We start from the raw sequence: 26,958 nt of genomic DNA, 5'->3' as shown, positions 1-26,958 counted from the left end.
TATAGTGGTCCTGCCGGAGGACATATTGATCAGCTTCGATGTGGTATCGCTGTTTACCATGGATCCACTTAATGATGTATTGGAACAGCTGGATCGAATTTTTCCTGCCGATATTTCAGAACTGTTTAAGTGTTGTTTGACGACCACATACTTCAAGTGGAATGAACAGTTTTATGAGCAAACGGATGGCGTGGCTATGGGAAGCCCCGTACGTCCCGTAATTGCAAACTTCTTTATGGAGAAATTCGAAGAACAGGCCTTAGGTACTGCCAGCAAAAAACCAAATGTATGGTTCCGATACGTGGATGACACGTTTGTGCTGTGGAGACATGGTAGGGAGGAACTAAGTCGGTTCCACGAACATCTGAACAGTATAAACTCGAGAATTCAGTCTACAATGGAGGAGGAGGTAGACGGCAAGTTACATTTCCTCGATGTGCTTGTTTTTTAGAAACGAAAATGGTAGTTTGGGCCACTCAGTATATCGCAAACCCACGCACACGGACCGTCATTTGCACCGGGATTCGAACCACCACCCACAACAGAAGCAGGGTGTTATCAAGACGTTAGCGGACAGAGCTAGAAATATTTGTGAACCTGAGTTGCTCGACGCTGAGATGGAACATCTCCACAATGCACTAATGAAGAACGGATATTCGTCCGCCGAAATAAAACGTGCGTTGAGGCACCCACGCAGAAATCATACTGACGTACAGGCTACTGCAAAATCTAAGGTTTTCCTGCCGTTTGTTAAAAATGTAACGGAAAGAATAGGGAGGATCTTGACGATGCGGAATATTACCGTAATTTACAAGCCCACCAGGAAGATACAGGAATATCTTAAGCCTGCCAAGGACGCTCGCAAACCACTGGAAAAAGCTGGAGTGTATAGGATCCCATGCAGCTGTGGTGATGTTTATGTGAGTACCACTAAGAGAACTGTTTCTAAACGTTTGGAAGAGCATAAGGGAAATTGCAGAAGAGGAGAAACGGAACGATCAGCTGTTGCGGAGCATGCTTTCCTGCCAGGGAACCACAATATTCGTTTCGAGGAGACGCAAGTACTAGCTGCCACAAGCGGATATTACGAAAGGCTCTACAGGGAGCCAATCGAAATCGCTAAACACCCTAATAATTTCAACCGTAAGGAGGAGGATGTGAAATTAAACGGCATATGGATGCCGGTGTTAAAGAAGATGTGTACCACCCGCCCACTACTGGGTGATGGCAACGGCGATCGACGGCGACGGACAGCGGCCAATTGCACTGGAGTTTTCAAAACACGTGACGTCACGCCGCGGTGTGGGAGCGCGCGGACACGGGATTTAGCGGCAGTCAGTAGCGAGCCAGTGGGTGTGTTGGACCTTCCATTGAGCTACGGACCCCCTTGGAGATGTCTCCCGCAGTTGGAGACGAAACGTTGGGAATCGACACAGAATTCATCAACCGACCACGGCATAACAGCCCGGATAATTATAATGGACATGGTATTTCCGGCCGTGAAAGTCTACATTTTAGCATCAGGAACAGTGTTATCTGCAGTGCTTTCTACTATTCTTGAAGATTACGTGTCATAGGATTTACACAGAGAACATCACACGCAAGATAATCTCAAAATTATGAAATCGAGAAATGGGAAGGCTGTGGTAGTACTTTGCAAATACTTAACTGATAACCCTCTCCGAGCCAGTTGCTCTTCTAGCAATGTAGCAACGTGCGCTGCCTGCCAGAAACATTCCATCCACCCCAAGGCATCCAACTGTAAATGGATAAATGTGATATTCGAAACGGATTCGTTGGAAAACTGGTAAAAACTATCCATCTCAAACATCGATGGACTCACCAAATGGCACTGAAACTTTCGCAAGAGTGAAATCTGCTTTCACGGCCTTTGCGATCCTCATCGGATACGCTACAATTCAGTTGTCAGAATTACACCTTTTGCAAAAGGATCCCAATAGTGAATTTGTAGTACACGTTTTCGATAATGTCCAGAAAATTACCCCCTGCAAATGCTCGTCGGCACAGATGGCAGCGGTCATCAAAAGCATTACACTCAGGTTACCACTGTAACAAATGTAGTTCACTGCCTTCCACAAAACGTCTCCCAGTCCATACCTTTCATTAAACACTGTGTCCAGCCAGCTAACACCTCCTGGAACGAAGACTATTCCTACAGAGTACTTGCGCTCTCGCTAAACCGCCACGTCTGACAAGAAAACCGGTAGATGAAGTAGATTCCATGACCGCATATGGAAACGTGTTTGTGAATTACTTTGTATGGAGAACATAGTTTTGTGTATCAGGAGCGAACACTAACTCCAGAAATGGTTCAAATGGCTCTAAGCACTATGGGACATAACATCTGAGGTCATCAGTCCTCTAGACTTAGAACTACTTAAACTTATCTAATCTAAGGAGATCACACACACCCATGCCCGAGGCAGGATTCGAACCTGCGACCGTAGCAACAGCGCGGTTCCGGACTGAAGCGCCTAGAACCGCTCGGCCACAACGGTCGGCCCAGAAATAGTAAAAACTCGAAATGAAAGCAATCTCCGACCAGAGGAACTGCGGCTTGCTCCCTGCGTCCAGTAGGGCTGCCACATGACACTGCTCAGAGAAAACTACCAAAACTGCTTAACATTCAGGTCATTCATTCTCAGGAGCGGAACGTCGACATTGTCGTTGTTTTATTTCCCTGCCGTTTCCGGTGGGAGCTGCGGACGGCTTCCTGCCAGTATTTTTCAAAAGTTTACGTCCAGCAGTTGCTGGAATTCACATGCCGTCATGGGGAAATCACTAGCCCTTAAGACAGAATAGTAAGCTCTGATCACAAACCAGTTCAGATAGTTTAGTATCTGCACATGAATGACAACGCTGCTACAGTACACTGTCGGCACGGGTACTTCGCGGTCGACGGTGGCTCGATAGTAAATGTGGCAACTGAACCGAAACGAAAACTCGCCATGGGAATCAATCTATGGCAAGCAGACAGTCCGAAAATTCGTAGAGACGTGCACAGGGATAAGCCCAGCACGCGGCTGGCGCGGACGGCAGTTGACGGGGTACTCCGTATGTTCCGCTAGGCGAGGTCCGCGGTAGTTGATCTTACGAGAAAAACACGGCTAGGGCCGTAACCCGACATCCCAGAAACTTCACTCAAATAGGAGTAGAAATCAACTAACCCATGTCTCCGCTTGTCCGTAGATAGTCGGTCGTTTTTGAGAAAACGACGGTCAAAGTTGTCGAGGTACTGTATTAGCCTTTAAGCGAGTATAATTTTCAACCGAAGCTGTGACACAGAGGCTACCGTAACGGCTTCACGCTTTTGCGCTCCGTGTTCGAAATCCAATTACTAGTTGTAGTTCAGTTCTTCATTTACCTACCCATGCCCTTAGAAGGTAATTACACGAATGTTTTCCGATGTAAATTTAAATAATGTTGTCCTTATTCGTCTAGTAATTAGATGTCTGGTGAATGAACTAAAAAGAAAGACTGAGAAATTTAGTTAATATTGTTTCCGGTGAAATTCCTGTAGTATGTCCTGATTCATAATAAGTTGCAAGCGCCAGTTTTCGGCAAAGTGATCCGCTAAGCGTGATTTACCGCGAAATGACTGTCAACGCGCAAAATCTTCAGCAGTGTTAACGACATCTCTTTCCCGAGTAAGTTTCATACAACGAAATATCACTGTGGCAATGCTGCCTTCGCGCAGTGCTCGTTGTGTTCGGAATTTGTATGTTTCGAATGTTTCTACGATCGGTATCATCTAAGTAAATGCACAAAATGATCCTGAAGAATTAATATAAGAACAAAATATAAGAATTGAGACAAGAATGAAATATAAGAATACGCGAATTTAAAAAAATAGTAACTTTCAAGCTACCATACAAACACGTATTATGTAATAAATGTATGACACTTGGTGTGAAACCCAGTTGTAATTATACAATTAACATAACATCCTTGCATGTTCTAACTCGATAAAAAATGTTCGTGTAGTACCCTTCTACGGAGGTGGGTAGATAAATAAAAATAAAAAGTAAAATAAATAAAAGCAATAATTTCTCGAACACGGGGCAGAAAACGGAGAGCACGCGAAGCTAGCCACTATGCCACCTTTTTGGTTGACATTACCGCCCCCTAAAAGGCATCTCAATTAGGCCGAAAGCTTTGACCTTCGTGTTTACAGAACCGGTCGAATACTTAAGAATAAGTTGAGACACGTGTTCGCGTATTTTACCTTTTCTTCCACTGTACGAAGTTTTTGGGGAAAAAAAGCGGCTTATGGCACTTGCCGTGTTCTCCTCGTGGGTATAAGCACTGGTCCGTCTGGCTTACTGCCGCCCGCAAGTATAAACTTCCGTCAGCGAGTCTGCCCACACTACGTAACGCGTGCGCACTCTATGGCAGATTTCCACACAATTCCGCTGCGCTACCCACGCCAGCTCGTCTGCCTCCATAACGATGTCTGCGGTGGCGGTACGAAATCCTTTACCCTTGAAAAGGCCATTTAGAACCGAAAATGGCCAGGCTTGAGCCGCGACCTCCGGTGCAGAACCAGAGAGGACTCCGGAAAACGCGGCAGCGGCTAGACCTCCGAAGGATGCAACGTCGACGTCGCTGGGTCCGCCGCAAATGCTGGGGCAAACAAGCAGCAGTGTAGGTGAGGCCATCTCCAACGCGAGGGGAGGAGAGAGGGAGCGATATTTCAGGAAGATATTGACGTCCTGTCCCCTGTGGTGACCAGTGTTTCGCCCATTGTGCTTACAATTTTTTCAGTGTGTGCATAATATTATTGTAGTATGCAGATGGGACTACATGGTCCCAGAAGACCTATTCAAGCCTTAAACGTCTGTCATGTATACAGGTAGCCTGAAGTGGCGAATGAAAATTTATACAAACACTTGGATTCGAACCTTGGTTTCTTGCTCACTAGGCAGATGCTAACCATAACGCCAACCTGGCACAGTGGCTTTGCACAATTGCAGGGACTGCCGTAGCAGTTGCGTCTCAGCCGACTTCGTACTCCCCCTGAACTCGAACAGCATTGCAGACTTGGAGTCTCTCTGCAATCGGCGGTGCTGAACCTCATACACATGAGCCAATATGTGCTGTTGTATACTAAAAAACTAGAAACCCGCCTCGATTGAGAAAAAAGCACCTAGTGTTAACCTTGGTTTCGGCGCAGATAACTACACCTTCTTCAGAACAATAAAACCCACAAGTGCCTAAGAAGACCTTTGTCAATGATTAAAAGAACACCATAGCTATACATTTATAAACGAAAAAAAGGAAAACACAAACAGTACATATGTACAAAGTCAAAATCACTACTTAACTTAATGGTGTACGCTCCACTTCACACCGGCCTATTTTCGATGGGCCATGACCCGCCATAAACTGCAGCTAGAAATGGTCGCTCACTTACACGCCCGACCCGCTACCTATGCACATGCGCAAGACAAGGGAAGTTACTTGAATGCGCATGCGCATACGAATACGAGAAAGTTTATACATGGGTCGTGGCTAAATAGCCCATATATTCCCAACCGTGGATCAACGTATATCAAAAAATAGAAAGGATAGAATAAGTGACGAGCTAAATAGGAGATGAAACCTAAAAATAACCGCACACGGTTGCTTATACTAGGAAAGAAATATATGAAGCTCCCTATGACAACAGGAGGCAGTCTTAAAAACTATTCCTAAAGCCAATAGTTAGCCTGGAGGGGGGGGGGGAGGGGGTTGGCTGAGGGGACGTAATCTAAAGACGTCGTGGTAATAAAGATATAGGGATAAAACGTGAGGTGTTCAACGGGCTAAAGTCACCTTCATCGTAAAAGGAGAATGAGGAAAAAAGAAAAAAGATGAACAGCTTGACCAACCGCGCTCGCCAATCAGCGCACGCATGTGAAAATCCCCAGATCATCAGATTTACAAGTATGAAGAACAAATCAAAACAGGATGTTTTAGAAGAAATGCAGATCTTTAACCATCTGCAACATGATAAAGACAATATCCTCAACGACCAACTCCTACTAAGAAACAGAAAATGCCTGAATTGGAATATGCGACGTTGAGGTGATTCCTCCCACGAGCATCAAAATGTGCTGGACTCCCGTCGTGCTGCAGCCATGTATACGTCCGAACATTTAGTGACATTACATCCAATAAGCTAGGCAAAACATGTCTAATGAATGTGAGGTAGATCGGTCCTGGTAGTCTGTTTGGCAGTAGATATGGCCCAATGGTATGGTCACCAATTATCTCGACCCAGACTTGATGACTTGAATCACCTGCGCGCGCGGATTTTTGTCCGCCAAAATATGCATGTTGTGCAAGTTTTTAGATGTCGTTTCTCGTAAACGTGCATTCATCTGTGAATAGCACCAAGCTCGGGAATTGTGGCTGGTGAGTGCATTGTTGTAAAGACTAATTCGCAAACTGTACCCGCCGTGAGTAGTCCTCCTCCCGTAATGCTTGGACTTCCTGCAGATGGTATGGATGGAGCTGGTGTTCATGGACAACACGCCAAACGGCACTTTTAGCAATTTGCAGCGCCTGTGGCATCTGCTGGATCCTCTTCGGACACTGTCAGCACATCCTCCTCCAACTGTAGTGTTCGTGCAGAACGTGGACGACACGCATCACGTTTTGACACCGACCAGACGACAAACAGTAGACTGGGGGTAGTATTCGCAAGTACCAAACACAAAATGCTACTACTTCTCAGTACAATAGACATGCCAGAGGCAGCAACATGCAACATGCAACTTTCGGCTTCTCTCAACGGCTGCGAACGTGGAAATGATGTGGGGTACGTCCGTTTGGAAAACTTTCAGAAAACTATCTCGTAGCAGCTCTCCCTCTGCAATCCACTTTGTAGTATGCAAGCACACTGTCGACCATTTCCTCAGCTGTGTACTGGTACATATTGCACTGCTATCAACGAAATTAGTGCACTGGCAAGCCACACAAGGACTGCAGTAGCATGCACACAAGGGCCTGTGGAGGAATGTAGCGCATGCGTAGGAATGTTAATGGGGCTTAGTTCGGCCATCTGCAGTTTGCAGATGGCTAAAGGACTGCATACCTTACATGTTAAGACACCAAAACGAACCGGGAAAACCGTTACAACTGTTCGTTCTTATACTACTACGCTCTCCTGTACCCAAGCCGGATATGAGTTCCTTCTTGAAAACCAATCAGTTTGCCTTCCCGCACAACACACTAAGAGTTGCTTTCTCTTTCACTCTGTAGAATTACTTCATTATAGTGCTGCTGGACGCCAGCGTTTACTTCTCCGAAAGCCAAGAGGAAAGTTTGCATGTGGTAAAATTTGGAAAGTTGTGGTACGGACGATGGGAACAAACTGCTGAGGTCATCGGTCCCTAGGCTTACTCATTACTTCATCTAACTTAAACTAACTTATTCTAAGGACAACACACACACACACACACACACACACACACACACACACACACACAAGGGAGGACTCGAACCTCCAACGGGGGGGAACCGCGCCAACCGTGACAAGACGCCTATGACAGCACGGCTACCCCGCGCGGCTTGCGTGTGGTACTTCGGCACGTAGCTGTAAGCGATCCTGTATTGAATCTTAATTCACAAGTCGGTTTCTATAGACTTTAACAGTATTGATGTATTGATAGCAATCAATGTGGTCAAGATTATTAAAATTTGTAATAGAGACAGCTGTGTGTTATTAGCCTGACAATGTAAGGTTTGGCTGGTAGGCCTGCGTTAAACATCAGTATTCAACGTACAAATCTCTTAGTTACGATACGATGTCCCTCCCAATTACAGAACTCATGGCGTATTACTTCAGATGAAACTACAGATTTAAAGAGCAAGCCGAAGAACGTACAGTACATGCGACATTGCTACCTTGCGAGGAAAACCATCTTCTTTTGAGAACCTCCGTTTTAAGTCGCTGAAGTCTGACCTATTTTACGTGATATAACCCTACGCGGCTTCAATACTTGCTGTTCTTTATATCCATGCCAGTCATAAAGCTTTTGTAGCTTATAACATCACGTCTGTGTGCGATTCTGTATTGCTGTTGTTTCTTCAACTGCACGGAATCAACATGTTATGAGCAGTCGTCAGGAGTTATTTATGGGACGGACGAAGTTGTGTGAGGGCACTGTACTTGACTCGTTGATGACAAAGCTGAAGTTTGTGTATGCAGTATAGCGTACCAGAAGGGTGAGTGAAGCGCCTTACGGCAGCATAGTCTTTCTTTCCATGTGAAACGGTACTACTGCAGCTCTTACGTATCCACTATTTTTGTGTGCACAAAGGCATCATAGGGGCTTCAGAGAATAGTGTCATGTTTAGTTACAACAGAAAATGCCATCGCGTATCTACTACTTGGATATCCTCGTTAAATGTGTGTTAATGCAAGCCAAAATTTTGATTGTTAATTATGGAAATCAATGTTTTTTTTTGCCAATGTTTGTGGTATTACGGAAGCCCCGCGCAAAAGATGGAAGTCGCAGGTGCGACACCTGCCGTCATCTCTAAGTAATACAGCAAGTTATCGAGCTGTCAGGTCTAAGCAGTTAGATGAGGAAGACTCTAGAATTGCAAAGCATACTGACCAGACCACCCCTGTCCTCACCTACTAATAAGAACATCTTCAGCATCTGATGATCTTCAGATATCATTCAATTATTTGTAACTTCTTGTACGTCAGCGTTCTTACCGTGATTTCAAGTAAAATAAAATGATCCCTAGACGACAGCCACGATAAGAACGTCGCCATACATACTGTTGCCAATTTGTGGCACCAAAAAATGACCAGACGATCGAAACAGGCGGGTAATAATATATATTATAATCAGCACCTCTCGTTCCTTCTGAAATATTACTTTTTCTAATATTTACCAGCTGTGGTGCACCTTCTTCACGCGATCAGGCCCAGAGGACTGCGCGCCACCACAGTTAGAGCTCTCCATCCGTCTGTCTTCTGCTATCTGTCTCCAGTTTTCCGTGACTCTCAGCTGCAACAGGTCTTCTCTCACTCCATCGATCCACCTCTTTCTAGGTCTTCCCACTGGTCTGCTGCGTGACGGGATCCAGTCCATTGTGATTTTGGGCCATCTTGTTGCCTCCATTCTAACATGTCCAGCCCATTGCAGTCTTTTGCTTCTCATCACTCCCAAGATGTTAGGCTCCTTGTACAGCTCTTCTAATTCAGTGTTATGGCGTCTTCTCCATTTCCCAGTAGTCTGATCTCTGACTGGTCCAAATATTTTCCTGAGGACTTTCCTTTCAAATGTTAGCAGTCGCTTAAGGTCTTGTTTTCGAGTGCTCCAGGTTTGAGAACCATTAAGTACTACTGGCATTATTGTCTTATACAACCGTAGCTTTAGTTGTTGCGAGACACTTCTACATTTTAATATAGGGTCTAGAGAGTGATAGTATCCGTTTCCCGCCTGCAGTCGTGCTTTTATCTCTGCTTCGGTATGATGTTACTTCTGTAAAAAAGATCCAAGGTATTTGAACTCTTTCACATGTTTATACCTGGTGTTGTTCACAATTAAATTTTGAGAGTTCTGGATCTTTCTTCCTATGGTCATATACTCTGTCTTTTCAGAGCTAATTTGTAGACCGATCCTAGCTGCCAATAACTCCAAGGTCTGGATACTTCTCTTCAGATCTTCTTGTGTGCGTGCTAATAGTGCAATGTCGTCTGCGTAGGCCAGATATGTAATGTGTTCATTACCAATTTGAATGTCCTTGATGTTTTCCGCATTACCTTCTCAAGTGCCAGGTTGAAGAGGACAGGTGATAGCCCATCTCCTTGGCGTAATCCTGTTACAACTTGGAAGCTTTCTGTCATTTGATTGCCTACCTTAACCTTAAGTTTTGTGTCATTTAGGCATACCTCTACCAGTTTGACTAACTTCTTTGGTATACCAAACTCTGTCATAGTTCTAATCAGTCTAGGTCTATGTATACTGTCGTAAGCCTTCTTGAAGTCTACAAACAGGAGATGTATCTCTCGTCCGTATTCGTACATTTTTTCACAGACCTGTGTTAGGACAAAAATCTGATCCGTGGTTGATCGCCCTGCCTGGAAACCTCCTTGGTATTTTCCAATTATGTCTGTTGCTATAGGTTTTATTCGTTCTAATAGGCAGTTGGAGAAGATCTTCTAACAGGTGTTGAGTAGCGCTATGCCCCTGTAGTTGTCACATACGGATTTGTCTTTCTTTTTATATATGGGGCATATCACAGCTATCTTCCATTCCTTTGGTATTTCATGTTTTATCCAAATTTGCTCGATTAGCTTGTGGATTTTGAAACAGAGGATTTCGTCTCCAGCCGTGAGAAGTTCAGCAGGAATACCGTCCTCACCTGGACTTTTACCATTCTTAAGGTTTTTAATCTGGTTCCTTGTCTCTTCAACGGTGGGTGGAGGATATTCTGGGTCTACTGTCACTGGTTCATCAAACTCAAGTAGTTCGGTTGGTTCATCAGAGTTTAGTAATTGTCTGAAGTATTCCATCCATCTTCTTCCAATTTTTTGATCTTCTGTTAACATTCTTCCGTTGGCATCTTTTATAAATCTGTGTTGATGGTATGTCCCTCCCTTAAAACTTTTCACTTTTCTACAAAGTTCTTTATACCTATTTCCATGAAAGTCTTGTTCAGCTTCCTCCATGATACTTTTAACATATTTTGTCTTTGCTTTCCTCAATGTGGCTTGGGTCTGCCGTCGTGTTTCTTCAGACTTCGATTTTTCTTCTTCTTGCATATTGCTTTGTATCCACAGTAGTTTGAACCATTGTCTCTCCCTGATACCTCCCTCACACTCCTCATTGAACCACACTCTTTTTTCCCCTAGTTCGCTTTGGGGTTACTTCTTGGGCTGTTTCTTTAATGGTCTCTGCAATCGCCTTCCAGTTCTGATCTACCACAGTATCTCCTTCCTCTTCATTCAAAGCCTCAAAACGGTTTGTTAGTGCTATCTTGAAAGTTCTTCTTATATTATCTTCAGTCAGACTCTCATGGTCATATCGAGTGACTCTTTGCATTTTTTGTGCTTCCTGGCTCTCCATATTGTTTTCATCCTTCCTCTGACAAGGAAGTGGTCTGATCCACATTCCGCACCTCTTGCCGTTCTAACATTTTGTAACCACTTCTTTATTCTCTTCTCTACAATTAGGTGGTCAATTTGGTTCACTGTTTTCCCATCTGGAGACACCCAGGTTCCTTTATATATTCCCTTCCTGTCGAAATCAGTACTACTTATAAACAAGCCTTTTGCAGTCGCAAAGCTAACCAGCCTAGTGCCGTTATCACTACTCACATCATGTAAACTGTGCTTTCCGATAGTCCCCATGAAGGCTGCTTCTTTCCCTATTTTCGCATTAAAATCTCCAAGGATAATTTTGTAATGTTCACTTGGTACATTGTCTAAAACCGTTTCTAATTCCTCGTAGAAAATATCTTTTTTGATGTCATCGCTTTCTTCGGTTGGGGCATGACAATTTATATATGAGTGTTTGTGTTTTCCCGTGCCTATGGTTAGGAGTGAGATTCTGGGGTTGATTGATTTAAAATCTATGAGAGTGGTACAGAGTGATTTCTTCACTGCAAAACCAGTTCCTAGTGAGTAGTTTGTTTCTGAGGCTCCATGGAATATGACATAGTTTTCCATTTCTGTAGCTCCACTTTCTGTCCACCTTGTTTCTTGCAGGGCCAATAGATCAATTTGATACTTATCTGCCTCCCTTACTAAACATTTTGCTGCCCCAGGGTGGTATAGGCTTCTGGCATTCCAGGTCCCTAGTTGTATTTCCTTCCGTAGTCCTTGTTCTTGCTTAGGTCGTTTTACAGAGATCAGTCCTATCCGAGGCTCTTCTGTGATGCTAGTACCGGTGATTATTTTTTTCCAGGACGGGTTGGTAGCCCGTCGCCAACCCCCAACCTGGAGGACCAGGATTTTTCATTCGGGGTTTTCTCCCGTAGAAAGATTGGCTTCTCCACGCCTATAGAGGTCTTTCTGCCCTTTTGTACATATACCAGGGAATGACAGGAAAAGGAAATGGTGAGGACAGGTTTGGGATAGGAAAGGGGAGCGATAGATCGTTATGGGACACACTTTGTCTGGCTCCTCCCCTTCGGCCTGTCCGGCATGGGTGACCCTGCTGGTAGCTACGCTACCGCCGGCATAGCCCTCCGGATCCGGAGCACGCAAACCTCCTCGCCCGCACGGACAGTGCTACGTTAAGGCGGTGTCCCCTGAGGAGGAGTTGTGGTGCACCACCTGTATAAAATAAGAATGAAGGAAATTTGTCACAGAATGACTAGACGAAGGGATAAGTTGATAGGACACACCTTGAAATCTAAATGAACAGCAGATTTGGTAACGGAGAGAAGCCAAGGTGCGACTACTATGTAGACGTTTCAGTGGATGTAATTTCCAGAAGGTATGCAGAGGCGGAAAATCTCGAACAACTAGACTAGGGTGGAGAGCTGAACCAAACCCGTTTTCGGACTGAAGACCACAATTAATAGCGGTGAACTGGAGTAGAAGCTACACTGAGGTGACAAAGGTCATGAGATAGCGATACGCACCTATAAAGATGACGGTAGTATCATGTACACAAGGTATAAAATGACGGTGCATTGGAGGACCTGTCATTTCTACTCGGTGTCTCATGTAAAAGGATATTCTGCGTGATTAAGGGCTCACGACAGGAATCAACAAATTTTGAACGCGGAAAGTTCGAGCTAGACACATGGGACATTCGATATCCGAAATCGTTAAAGAATTCAGTATTCCGACATCCTAAACGTCATAACGCGCCGAGAATACAAAATTTCACGCATTATCTCTCACCATGGACAATGCGGTGGCCAACAGCCTTCATTTAACGACCGAGAGCAGCGTCATTTGTGTAGAGTTCTCAGTGCTTACAGACAAGTAGCACTACGTGAAATACTCACAGAAAGCAATGCAAGACGTACCTGCGAACGTATCCCTTAGAACAGTGCGGCGAAATTTGGTGTTAATAGAATATGGCAGCAGACGACTGATGAGTCCTTTGCTAACAGCATGACATCGCAAGCAGCGCCTCTCCTGGGTTGGGGACCACATCGGTTAGACCCTAGTCGACTGGAAAACACTGACTTGGTCAGGTAAGTCCCGACTTCAGCTGGTAAGCGCTAGTGGTAAGGTTCGAATGTGGGGCAGACCCCTAGGGGTCATAGACCCTGGTTGTCAACAAGGCACTTTTGAAGCTGACGGTGGCTCCATAATGGTGTGGGCTGTGTATACATGGAATGGACTGGGTCCTCTTGCCCAGCTGAACCGATCATTGACAGAAGGTGATTATGCTCGGCAACTTCATGTTCCTAAACAACGATGGAATTTTTATGGATGTTAATGCGCCATGTCACTGGCCAGAATTGTTCGTGAGTGATTTGAAGAATATTCTGGACAATCTGAGCGAATGATTTGGCCCCGTTGAACATTTGCATGACATAATCGAGAAGTCAGTTCGTGCACAAAATCCTGCAACGGCAACTCTTTAGCAGTTACGGACAGCTGCAGCTGCAGAGGCAGCATGGCTCAAGGTTTCTGCAGTAGACTTCCAACGACTTGGTGAGTGTGTGTCACGTCAGGCTGCAGCAGTACGCCAGATGAAAGGTGGTCTGGCAGGATGTTAGGATGCATCCCATGACTTTTCTCACCTAGTATAAGAAGTTAGATGACAACTAATAGACGAAGTTGATATTTCAACTTGAAAATCCTAGGTGTGTCAGGGAAATCTCTCGTAGGATCCTGCCGCTTATCACACACTACTGGAGAAAAGAAAAGCTTTCGGCTAAGTATTTTCAGGTATCCCTCAAACAAGACTTGAAAACTGATCACAATGTTTGGGTTCGGTCTAATGACGAGCATTTTGTTCGTTGTTCCATATACTGCAGAAATAATCGCTGGATCATTGCCCTCCACTTCCCACTTGCTCATGTTTTTCACGTCTTACTGTGTGCTGTCAAACATGTGTTCATATCAACCTTGACACTGAATGTATTGAAATTGTCATGAACGGCAGATCACAATTCGTGAATAAAGCAATTACTGTTCCGGCTTTTAGACATACACTGTTGGTCCAAAAAGTTCCGACACTAGTTTTATTCCTGGCATATAAGCGAGACAACGGCCTTGCCGCACTGGGAACACCGGTTCCCGGCAGATCACCGAAGTTAAGCTCTTTCGGGCTTGGCTAGCAGTTGGGTGGGTGACCGTCCGGTTCCACCGACGCTGTTGGCAAGCGGGATGCACTGTGCCCTTGTGAGGTTAACTGAGGAGCTACTTCATTCATAAGTAGCGGCTCCGGTCACGAAAACTAACAACGGCCGGGAGACCAGTGTGCTTATCGTAAGTCCCTCCACATCTGCATTCAGTAACGCCTATCGGCTGATGACGACATGGCGGTCGTTCCTTACCGTTGACTCCCGAGGCCTGTTCCGACGGAGCGGTAGAGCAGTGTAAGCGACGTCAGCGCAATAACTGCGATGGCAGCATGAACTAACAAGTGTGAACTAGATGCATGAATGCGACCAGTCAGTTTAGAGCAAGCAGCATCAAGTAGGCGACGTGCGAACGTAGTGTGTCATCGTTGTTGTCACAAATCACAATGGAACAGAAAAGTGTGTGCTAAGTCAGCTCCGCACACTTTGATTCAAATAAATAAATACAAAAAACTACGCGTGGACGCTTGCTGCGATTTGGTTGAATGAAAATCAAAGGCGATTCTTTTCTCTGAAAAAAAAAAAAATCCTGGGTGATAAGTCGTCATGGGTGACGAGACTTCGTATTAGCAATTATTTATTTGTACGGCTAGGGCTCCCGATCGGGCAGACGGTTCGCCGGGTGCCGGTTTTTCTATTTGACGCCAGTTCGGCGACCTGCACGCGATGATGATGATGATGATGATGATGATGATGATGATGACGGCAGCGCAACACCCAGTCCCTGGGCGGAGAATATTCCACGACCCAGCCGGTAATCGAATCCAGGCCCAGAGAATTGATAATTCGTCACGCTGACCATTCAGCTACCGGGGGGCGGACGGTATTAGCAATACCAACGTACTTCAAAAAGACTAGGTGCAGAATTGGTCTCCGACTGTTCGCCGAGACTGAAGAACTTGCGAATGTGATGCGTACGCTATAAACCATTCCAAAGGAAGGCTTTCCTGAAAATTTCACATGGCTCTGTGAACGTTCCGTGGCCTACCCTCAAGTGGGGAACGGAGACCATGTAGAACAGCTTGAGGCCACTGGTCCGTTGATAGTGACCGGGCCAAATACCTCACGAAATAAACATCAAACGAAAAAAAAAAACTACAAAGAACGAAACTCGTCGAGCTTGAAGGGGGAAACCAGATGGCGCTATGGTTGGCCCGCTAGATGGCGCTGCCATAGGTCAAACGGACATCAACTGCGTTTTGTTTAATAGGAACCCCCATTTTTATTACATATTCGTGTAGTACGTAAAGAAATATGAATGTTTTAGTTGGACCACTTTTCTCGCTTTGTGATAAATGGCGCTGCAACAGTCACAAACGCATAAGTACGTGGTATCACGTAACGTTCCGACAGTGCGGACGTATTGGCTTCGTGACACATTACCCGTGTTAAAATGGACAATTTACCAATTGCGGAAAAGGTCGATATCGTGTTGATGTATGGCGATTGTGATCAAAATGTCCAACGGGCGTGTGCTATGTATGCTGCTCGGTATCCTGGACGACGACATCCAAGTGTCTTGACCATTCGCCGGATAGTTACGTTATTTAAGGAAACAGGAAGTGTTCAGCCACATGTGAAACGTCAACCACGACCTGCAACAAATGATGATGCCGAGTAGGTGTTTTACCTGCTGTCGCGGCTAATCCGCACGTCGGTAGCAGACAAATTGCGCGAGAATCGGGAATCTCGAAAACGTCGGTGTTGAGAATGCTACATCAACATCGATTGCATCCGTACCAGATTTCTATGCACCAGGAATTGCATGGCGACAACTTTGAACGTCGTGTGCAGTTCTGCCACTGGGCACAAGAGAAAATACGGGACGATGACAGATTTTTTGCACGCGTTCTATTTAGCGACAAAACGTCATTCACCAACAGCGGTAACTTAAACCGGCATAATATGCACCACTGGGCAACGGAAAATCCACGATGGCTGCGACAAGTGGAACATCACCGACCGTGGTGGGTTAATGTATGGCGTGGAGGATGGATAATAATTGGCCCCCATTTTATCGATGGCAATCTAAATGGTGCAATGCATGCTGATTTCCTACGTAATGTTCTACCGATGTTACTACAAGATGTTTCACTGCATGACAGAATCGCGATGTGCTTCCAACATGATGGCTGTCCGGCACATAGCTCGCGTGCGGTTGAAGCGGTATTGAATAGCATATTTCATGACAGGTGGATTGGTCGTCGAAGCACCATACCATGGCCCGCACGTTCACCGGGTCTGACGTTCCCGGATTTCTTTCTGTGGAGAAAGTTCAAGGGTATTTGCTATCGTGATCCACCGACAACGGCTGACAACATGCGTCAGCGCATCGTCAATGCATGTGCGAACACTGCGGAAAGGGAACTATTCGCTATTAAGAGGAATGTCGTTACACGTATTGCCAAATGCACTGAGGTTGACGGACATCATTTTGAGCATTTATTGCATTAATGTGGTATTTACAGGTAATCACGCTGTAGCAGCATGCGTTCTCAGAAATGATAAGTTCACAAAGTTACGTGTATCACATTGGAACAACCGAAATAAAATGTTCAAACGTACCTACGTTCTGTATTTTAATTTAAAAACCTACCTGTTACCAACTGTTCATCTAAAATTGTGAGCCACATGTTTGTGACTATTACAGCGCCATCTATCACAAAGCGAAAAAAGTGGTCCTACTAAAACACATTTCTTTACGTACTACACGAATATGTAGTAATAATGGGGGTTCCTATTTTAAAAAACGCAGTTGATATCCGTTTGACCTATGGCAGCGCCATCTAGCGGGCCAGTCATAGCGGCATGTGGTTTCCACCTTCAAGCTAGACAAGTTTCGTTCTTTGTAATTTTTTCGTTTGGTGCTTATTTCGTGAGATATTTGGCCCGGTCACGATCAATAGACCACCCTGTAGATATAATTTTCTCTAAACATTTTGTAATGACCCGGTACATTTCCTTTAGATTCTAAGAGTAACGTATTATTTCTGTCTTTCAAGAAATGTTTCCCCAACACGCATTAGGACTTTGCATCAGTATTTACTGGACCAGCATAGCAGAATTCAAAGCCTCTTCTGATCATACAGATTGAGATTTCTCGTATATTTCCCACACCGATTAACGCTACTGCCAGGATAGTTTCTTCAAAAAGGACGTACGCAATTTCTCTCTGCTTCTATATCTTTTTCCGCTTCAAGCTGTGGCCACTGTGGCGCTGCTGCTAAAGGATGTTTCCGTCAGAGCGTGCAAAAATTTAACGAGACATAGAGGATGATCAACCGAACAATTTGTAGTAAGGAACCTGGGGTCTGGTAAGCCATCGCAAGGAGATAATAGGAATAAAATCACGTTACATACTCTGTAGTTTTGTATTTACATTAGTTGCACCGAGCGAGGTGGCGCAGTGGTTAGCACACTGGACTCGCATTCGGGAGGACGACGGTTCAATCCCGCGTCCGGCCATCCTGATTTAGGTTTTCCGTGATTTCCCTAAATCGCTCCAGGCAAATGCCGGGATGGTTCCTTTCAAAGGGCACGGCCGACTTCCTTCCCCATCCGCCCCTAATCCGATGAGACCGATGACCGCGCTGTCTGGTCTCCTCCCCCAAAAACCAACCAACCAACCAACATTAGTTGCAGTTAACTACAAATACCATCGTTGACACAATGAACGCACCATTTGTACTGGGTCTTACAAAATCTGCTGAAACTGACGGCCAACAATCTCAATGCAAGCATGACATCGGCGAAGAAGATTCTCATACACCCTGCCGAATATCCCTGGTACGTTTCGAATCACATTATAGGCAACTACAATTCTGGCAACTAATACCATCTTCATATCCACTGGGATCTCATACGAAGTGACTTTATATTTCCCCATAGGAAATAATCAAGGAAATTCAGGTCACGCGACAACGCGGGCCATGGAATAGGACCTCCCTTTCCAATCCAGCGACCAAGTAATATAGCACTGAGATGGTTGCGGACATCCACACAGAAGTGAGGCGGTGCACCATTAAGTTGCATGCACAACCTCATATGAACAGACAAAGGTACGTTTCCAACAACTCAGATAGAACGCTTTGCACGAAAATCAAGTACAGGTGGCTTTTCAGACAGCCACGTAGAAGATACGGCCTAATGAGGTTGTTGCCTACAGTGCCAGTCCAGATATCCACAGCAAAACGTGCTTGGTGTGACTCTACTACAGCGTGAAGGTTTTCCTTATCCCACGTATGGCTATTCCTGCTTTTCGAAATACCATCACGATCAAAAGAGGCCTCGTCAGTAAACAGCTCGATTTGGATGAAACCGGTCCATCAATCCATTGTTGCAGCAACTACTGACCCAATGTGACCCTTGGTGCACAGTCACAAGCATTGCATGGACTCGTTGTGGGTGATACGGGTGTAATTGTTGTTGGTGGAATACACGCCACACGCTAGTATGCGCAGTCGACGAGTACAAGTAAAGGGTTACGCTACAAACCGTTCCAGCACCTCCTCTTCAAAATAGTCTGCGAGTGGTTCTCATGTTGCCAGGGCCCTCGTTTCTTCTTTCCAATGAACCGGTCTCCCGCATTCGTCGATCGAGGGAAATAAACAGTCATTGTGACCGATGATGCCTATCAGTAAATCGTTCTCTGTACAGCCTTTCAGCAGCGAGAGCATTGCAACGTGCTTTCCCATACACAAGCTGTATGTCTGAGTGTTCTGACAAACTGTATCGGTACTGCTCCGTCGTGTCGCACTGTACTTCTCTGAATAGACTGAGTAACGAATGAGTCTGTCGTTTGATTCATAGCACGTTGTGTCGTGGGACAATATAAATACAATGCAACAGAGCCACCTTATGGACAAATAAAGTAAACAAAACCTGCATCATGAGTTCCTGGTAAAAAGACTCGTCCTCTTTGTTTCCTAGCGGAAAATAAAGAATCTACATGTAAATAAACATTACTGTACGTGTAAACTTGTAAGCATGTTAGTTGTAAATCAGCAGGAAAACAGTAATGGTGGACAAAGCGGTTCAGAAGTTTACTTCCGTATGTCCTTAAGCTGGCTTCTCCGATCCCATGTTCCCTACCCAGTATTGTTCAGTGCAGCATTCTCTATGTCCTGTTACATTTTTGCACGCTCTTACGGAAACACCCTGTATAATGAGCTCATCATCGATAGGTCAATGGGCCCTAGAACTGGGGCGACCATGGTGTGACACACTATGTGAGCCAGGTGTGCGGACCGTGTTCAGGCCGAGGCTCGGCCTACCTCGGCTTTGCTCGGTGCTTCTCAGAAGTACTCGGTGCAGCGCTACATTTCACGTAGTATTGCGGTGCAGCATATGTCGGCTGGCAAGACTCTCTTCAGCTTGGCAGGGTGTCGGAGCTGTTTACCCTAGGCTATTTGTTTGTCGTATGAAGGATATTCACAGATCCAGTGGCTGTTTGCACAAAACGTGGCTGTCTAGCGATCTACTGTGTTAGAGGTTTTGGAAAATGATTGGGAAGCTCAGAAGAGAGATGAGAATTCTCAATCTCTGTTATGCAGTCGCAGTAGCACGAATATGCTATGAAACGCTGTGACAGTGAAAGAGCAAAGAATTATGTTGATCAACAGACAGAATTCACCGTTCTGTACATCAAAAAGTAGTTTGTGCTACATTTTCGGGCATGGACCATGTGAAGAAATTGGTGGTACGGTTAGAAAAAGTTTTGAAGTCACACGCATTATTCCACCCTCTGTTCCAATAGTTTTCGAAGCATCTGAACGAGGAGTATGGAGACTTTCTATATTTCTGCGAATAACGCCAGTTACGTCATGGGACATGTTTGGAACTATTTTTCGTTTTAAAACCCCCAGTTGTTGAGTGTGTGAAGAAAAAAAGGAGTGGTGTAACGAAAATTGGATTGTTCCAATGGGCATGGATTGCGGATTTCGTTTTTGAAGTGGACCCAACTGCATGCAGCGCGCAATAAGACATTGCAAGACGAGAATCAATTTTTTCTGATTTGACGCATTTTTAGAAGAAAATCGCATTGTAGAAGCGACAAATTCAGACAAGACACAGTCCAATTCCCCAAGCTCATCGGCATTAAAGAAAACGCGAGGACAATTCTCTAAACGTTTCGAAGACACTGCCCATCTTACCTCTGTTATCGAGTTGCTTCCGATACAGTTTTCCATTTCAGATGAAACCACCCCTGTGCATATGCCGAGGGAACTGATTGATCTGCAATATAATTTCCATTTTAAAGACAAGTCCTTTTACATTAGAACTGTCCAGGACATCTACGTTGTCCTCGGGAAGAATTTCCATGCCTGCTTAATGAATTCACAAATGTGAAATATTTCGGTCAACATCTGTGTGACAGGCCTTTTATCGATTTTGGAGCTAAATATGACACCGTTGTAAGAAGACATAAGTGCGAAAAACTGAAATTGTCTGCCTCAGTCCATGTGCTGACGGTTTGTACCTGATAATTGTGTCATCAGTGAGCCAAAAACAGATAAATTATTATGAAAATTTTGTTTGTGATCTGTGCTGGTGAGAAATATGAAACCAACTCGAACGCACTGCCGTCTAAATACTGCGTGCTTGCAGTTTCCCCTTCCTCCCCCCACCCCCACCCCCACCCCCCCCCCGTCCTCACGCTCAGACAGCATGGTGTGTTGGTGGGGGAAGTGGGCAGCCAGACTGAGCGCTATGGCACGTGAGCCAGGGCACAGCTCGCGAGCCGAATTATTGGCTGCCCCTTCTAGTTGATTGATTTATTTATTTTATTTATTTATTTATTGTTCCGTGGGACCAAATTAAGGAAAAGTCTCCATGGTCATGGAACGAGTCAATACATGAAATTATAACACGATATTAGAAACAGATAAAATGAAATATAAAAAAACATATTCAGGTGACAAGGCGTACGTTTAAATGAAGAAAATCAACAATGTGACACTGGAATTTGCTTAATTTTTTAGCTCTTCCAGGAGCTCCTCGACAGAACAGGAGTGAGCTATGAGGTAACTCTTCAGTTTAGACTTAAGAGTTTGGGCTACTGCTAAGATTTTTGAGTTCTTGTGGTAGCTTATTGAAAATCGATGCAGCCGAATACTGCACTCCTTTCTGCACAAGAGTCAAGGAAGTGCATTCTACATGCAGATTTGATTTCTGCCTAGTATTAACTGAGTGAAAGCTGCTAACTCTTGGGAATAGGCTAATATTGCTAACAGCAAACGACATTAAAGAAAATATATACTGTGAGGGCAATGTCAGAATTCCCAGATTTTTGAATAGGGGTCGACAAGACGTTCTCGAACTTACACCACATATAGCTCGAACAGCCCGTTTTTGAGCCAAAAATACCGTTTTTGAATCAGAAGAATTACCCCAAAAAATAATACCACACGACATAAGCGTATGAAAATATGCGAAGTAGACTACTTTTCGTGTTGAAGTGTCACTTACTTCTGATACTGTTCTAATGGTAAATAAAGCAGCATTTAGCTTCTGAACAATATCCTGGACATGGGCTTTCCACAACAGCTTACTCTCTATCCGAACGCCTAGGAACTTGAACTGTTCTGTCTCGCTTATAATGTGCCCATTATGTCTGATCAAAATATCAGTTCTTGTTGAATTGTGAGTTAGAAACTGTAAAAAACTGAGTCTTAATGTGATCAAATTATTTTCCACAAGCCACAAACTTATTTCATGAACTACATTATTTGATACTGTTTCAGTATTACACACAAGATCCTTCACTACCAAGCTGGTGTCACCATCAAACAGAAATATTTTTGAATCACCTGTAATACTAGAAGGCATATCATTTATATAAATAAGAAACAGCAGTGGCCCCAGCACCGACCCTTGGGGAACGCCCCACTTAACAGTGCCCCATTGGGACTGAACATCACTACCACTCTCAATATTGCGGAGAATTACCCTCTGCTTTCTGTTTTTAAAGTAAGAGGCGAACCAATTGTAAGCTACTCCCCTTACTCCATAATGGTCCAACTTCTGCAGTAATATTTTGTGGTCAACACAGTCAAAAGCCTTCGTTAAATCAAAGAAAACACCTAGTGTTCGTAACCTTTTATTTAATCCGTCCAAAACCTCACAGAGAAAAGAGAATATAGCATTTTGAGTTGTTAAACCATTTCTAAAACCAAACATTTGACAGCAAATTATGTGAATTTAAAGGCTCCAGTAACCTTGTATATACGACCTTCTCCATAACTTTAGCAAACACCGATGGCATAGAAATAGGTGTAAAATTGTCAACATTATCAATGTCTCCCTTTTTATTAAGTGGCTTCACTACCGAGTACTTTAATCGGTCAGGAAACCGACCACTCCTAAAGGAAAAGTTACAGATATGGCTGAGAAGTGGGCTAACATACATAGAACAATACTTCATTATTCTGCTAGATACCCCGTCATATCCATGAGAGTTCTTGGTCTCTACTGATTTAATTATTAACTCAATTTCCCTCTTGTCAGTACCATGGAGGAGCATTTCAGGTAACAGTCTCGGAACACTTTTTTCTAAGAGCGCTATATGATTCCCTGTTGGGACTAGGTTTCTATTTAGTTCACCTGCTATATTCAGAAAGTGATTATTAAATACTGTACATATATGCGACTTATCAGTAACACGGACATTCCCATTACGCACTGATTCTATATCCTCGACCAGGTTTCTCATTCAAAAATCGCATTCGAATGTTGGCTGTTTCCGACATCATCTTATGCCTTGCTTAAGAAGAATAAATATCTACCAGTCCAGCATGTATCAGGGTTCCGCAGTGGCAGGATAGCGGTCTGCAGAGACAGTGGCTTACTGTTGTGCGATATATTATTCCTCACTTCGGTCTGGATGCCACGATAGTCACGTGAATGTGAAATCGATGGGTTCAGGTAAGCCTTGTTCAACTTTATGCGGGATCTCAATGGTTCCCCTCGTTTAGGGCATGAGAGGACTGACATTTTCTCCGCTCGATCGTGCAGATTTGTATTTATGCGAGGGAGGAGAGGTGAGAGGACAAAAGCATGCGCATCCACATACGTCTGTCGTTTGCGATCTAAATTGAGAAAACTAGAAACACATTTGTACCTTCCTGATACATTAGAACAATTAGTTGACGAACTAACAAGAAGTCACAGAAATCTGAAGACCAGTGCTGAAACAGTTGAGAGTGGTTACAGGTGTGAGTGGACAGATTGTAAAACAATACGGTAACTGGCTATGGTTTCGGGAAGTTGCACAAAAATTGTATCAGCAGTTCCGTAAGTCATTCAGAGATATCAATGCTTACGCCGTCTACTGTATTGTAAATGGCACTGTGGTTAAGAGATACGAGGTGTTAAGAGGTACTTAGTTTATCTTCATTTGAGTAACCAACCATGGTAAACACTTACGCTAAGGAATCTTAATTCTTCTAGAGTCAGTGTAGTTCCTCTCCTCATCCCTCGTGATGTAGTATCTTTCAGCACAGTCTTCACGCACGTACATGGCCGGAATCCAAGCCGGCCGCGGTGGTCTCGCGGTTCTAGGCGCTCAGTCCGGAACCGCGCGACTGCTACGGTCGCAGGTTCGAATCCTGCCTCAGGCATGGATGTGTGTGATGTCCTTAGGTTAGTTAGGTTTAATTAGTTCTAAGTTCTAGGGGACTGATGACCACAGATGTTTAGTCCCATAGTGCTCAGAGCCATTTGAACCGGAATCCAAAACATGCGAAGTGTTACACGATAGTTCATTTAAAGAGTGGTTTTTCAACAGAGATACATCAATTATCAGCGCTGCCACGCTCATAAGTCTTGACAAAGTTCGTCAGCTTCGCTTTGATACACAGGACGTGGTTAAAATTTTCACCAATCCTATACCAGTGATACAGGCCACATAGTCAGTTGCATTAAGAAAGTTTGTAAGATATAATTAATCACTCGACTGCAAAACGTGCATCGCGAACACTCAACGCTCCACCTTCATCTGGTTAATTGCATTTCCTCCAGAAAAAAACAATATAATAGCTGAAACATAAAGAGGCCAAGATATACGACGAAATTAAAACATTTAAAGTTTCCACGAAAACAAATATATTTTATTCACTTCTAAATTAACCTTTCCGAGACACTCTCCTCCGCCTTCACCACTTCCAGCAAGCTAATTGCGTCGCCATCTACCACCAGATACTGGAAATCACTAAGGTGAGTTCAACTAAAAAAGTTAATAAAAGAGGAACAGATGGGTATTCTACACTTCTGCACAGGATCACACTTGAGGTTTCTCGTATGCTTTGCTCACTTGGAGAGTTTAACTTGATCAATCAGTACATATCACTAACTTAAGACTTCAGAAAAATTCAATATTTTTTAACATTGCTTCCTGCTTAAAGGCCTCACAGTCGTCTCCTACACCCTCTGCAGCAGCGATACTCAAAGTGTGCTCCGCAGAGTACTGGGGTTCCGCAAGGCCGCACGAAGGGCTCTACCACAGAAGAAAGTACATAAAGTCTCGTCATACACAGAGGAGAAAAACTACTATAAACACCGGCATCATATCGGTGTTGGCTTTATAAAAATTACTTTTTCTCTGTATGTAATAGACGAAAATGAAGCAATAAACGGCGTAATAAATCTACAATAATGCTACAATAGAAAACTACAAACAAAAATTTCTCTCTCTCTCTCTCTCTCTCTCTCTCTCTCTGTGTGTGTGTGTGTGTGTGTGTGTGTGTGTGTGTGTGTGTGTGACACACGTACACGTGCACTGTCCCATCTACACACGCCTTGAACAATCTACTACGGTGTCTCCATCCCTCTCGCTCATGCACAGACACCTCGAACAGCCTCGCTACACCGCCCGGGGCTATAGTAACCGCGCTCCGCGCAACACAATAGTACAGTTCGTACTAGACTTTGCAACGCACATTCCACATCGGCACGCCAAATCCGCACTCCGATCTTGGACCGCAGCATATTAGATCTTTGTTTGTTGCATTCAACACAATAAATTCGTCTTGCAAATGGGTAGCTAGATTGATGTTGCTGGACTGGCCATCTTGCTGATACTCACGGGATTTTCATATAAACTTCCGCTCAAAGAATATTTGCTTATGTGAGGTTCACCACTAGCTAACACTAGTGGAAAAGAAATTTCAACCACGATTGACGATTTTTTAAATAAACCATCTCAATTGGAATGATTGTGTCGATACTTGTGCAGATGGGGCCAAGGCAATAACGGTAAAAGAACAGGAGTAGTATTCTAAATAAAAAGTCCGAACCATTGTATCCTCTATAGAAAAGCACTCAGGAGAAAGAAGATTCTGCCAAATCTAAATTCATTCTGGATGAATCTGAAACAATTTCATTGTTCAATCACACCCTCTTCAGTGCTGAACGTTTTAAGTACTGCATGAAGATTATGGGAGCCGACATAAAACACTAATGCTGCACGCCGAGGTTAGATGGTTATCTCGCGGTAAGACCTTCACAATATTATTCGAACCAAGAGTTGAATTATGATGTTTTATGACTGACATTTCCTTTAAAAGATCGTTTGAGTGATGTGACTTGGTTATTCAGACTATCGCTTTTAACAGGTATATTTGGAAAGATAATAGAATAATATCTATCTTTACAAGGAAAACAGACAATTTTCAACACTAATAACAAAATACCCGCCTTAAGAGTTAGATATTTTGGATTCTTTTTATTGGTAGGAGAGATTTAGGAAGCTTTTTAACACAATTGGTCCAATGTGTGCATGATTTGCGGGCATCTTTTGAGACGTACGGGGGCAATCCCAAAGGTAAGGTCTCCCATTTTTTTTTATAAGTACAGAACTCTGTTTGTGTGGCAGTTGGTCACACTGTTATGAAGAATGCTTCACACGCTGTGTGTAAACATTCACACGCCGCACTGAGGCGCTCAGTCTTGGCTTTGTAGCCGTTGCGACTGGAGCTCCCGTTGGTTGTTACTGCCAAGTGGGAATTGCGTGCAGTTATTCGGTTTTTGAACGCAAAGGGCACTGCGCCGAGTGAAATCCATCGCCAATTGACGGAAGTGTATGGTGAGTCGTGCATGGATGTCAAAAACGTCCGTAAGTGGTGTAGAGTGTTTGCAGCTGGTCTTGACAACCGTTTTTTGGGATCGGAAAGGGGTATTGTTGGTTGACTTCATGCCCACTGGGACACAATTAACGCTGACAGGTACTGGTGAGACTCTGAAAAAACGCAAATGGGCAATTCAGAACCGGAAAAGAGGAATTTTGAGCAAGGGCGTACACATTCTCCGTGACAACGCTCGCCCACACATCGCTCGGCACACCGTTGCTCTCCTGCAATAGTTTCAGTGGAAAATAATCACCCACGCACCCTTTAGTCCTGACTTGGCGCCCAGTGTCTCTCACCTGTTCCCTATCTTAAAAGAACATTTGGCCGGAAAACGATGCAGCTCCGACGACGAGGTGAAAGAAGAGGTTCATAACTTTCTGAACAGCATTGCGGCGAGCTGGTATGACATGGGCATACAAAAACTGCCACAGCGTCTACAAAAATGCACAAACAGAAATGGTGATTGTCGAAAAATAGCTAAATGTTCAAGCTGTAAACTGATGTAAACCATTGCACAAACAAACAGGTCTATGTACTT

The 26,958-nt window shown here is 44.2% G+C and overlaps 1 protein-coding gene across 1 annotated transcript in view; it reads left to right on the top strand.

Moving 5' to 3' along the window:
• Window positions 1-26,958, top strand: part of LOC124788786 — a 580,546-nt gene that overhangs the window by 432,588 nt on the left and 121,000 nt on the right. The window lies entirely within an intron of this gene.

The sequence above is a fragment of the Schistocerca piceifrons genome, chromosome 3 (assembly GCF_021461385.2).
Source record: "Schistocerca piceifrons isolate TAMUIC-IGC-003096 chromosome 3, iqSchPice1.1, whole genome shotgun sequence".
NCBI lineage: Eukaryota > Metazoa > Arthropoda > Insecta > Orthoptera > Acrididae > Schistocerca > Schistocerca piceifrons.
The sequence above is the reverse complement of the archived record's forward strand: the minus strand, read 5'-3'. Positions and strand labels throughout refer to the sequence as shown.